Here is a 520-nt window from a genome sequence, read left to right as displayed (position 1 = left end):
TCACAATCAGATCTGATCACAATCCGTCTTTTAATCGTCTACACCTGTCTAAAAATGTGGGCACAATCAGAATGTGGACCAGATCAGGACAGATGACGCATGTTGTTAAAACCAGGTATAAATGGGGCTAAAGAAAGAGAGAGGCAGAAGAGAGAGATAGTCAGTGTGTGTTAAGGGGGTGGGGTAAGTAAAGGATATGGAAAGAGAGAGTAAGAGGAGAGGGAGCGCTGGGTAGGTTGGTTCTGTGGTTGATTAACTGTGTCTACTGGCCTCTGACCCTCAGAATGTGTGTATCCGGGTCCATATTCAAACTCAACACTACATTTGTTTGAAATCTTTATGGTTTTGTCTTCTGCCATGATGACAGGCAACGTTTGTGTGGGTAAAAACATTGTGTGTGTTTGTGCGTGTGTGTCTTTGTCTATTTAAGAAAGCCAGCTGTTAATGACATTAAGTGGTGGCAAGGGATGGGGCACCTGTACTGTTTATATGAGTGGAGGCCAGGGTAGCACTTCACAGC

Source organism: Oncorhynchus keta, chromosome 34, assembly GCF_023373465.1.
Source record: "Oncorhynchus keta strain PuntledgeMale-10-30-2019 chromosome 34, Oket_V2, whole genome shotgun sequence".
NCBI classification, from domain to species: Eukaryota; Metazoa; Chordata; class Actinopteri; order Salmoniformes; family Salmonidae; genus Oncorhynchus; species Oncorhynchus keta.
This window is presented reverse-complemented; position numbering follows the sequence as displayed.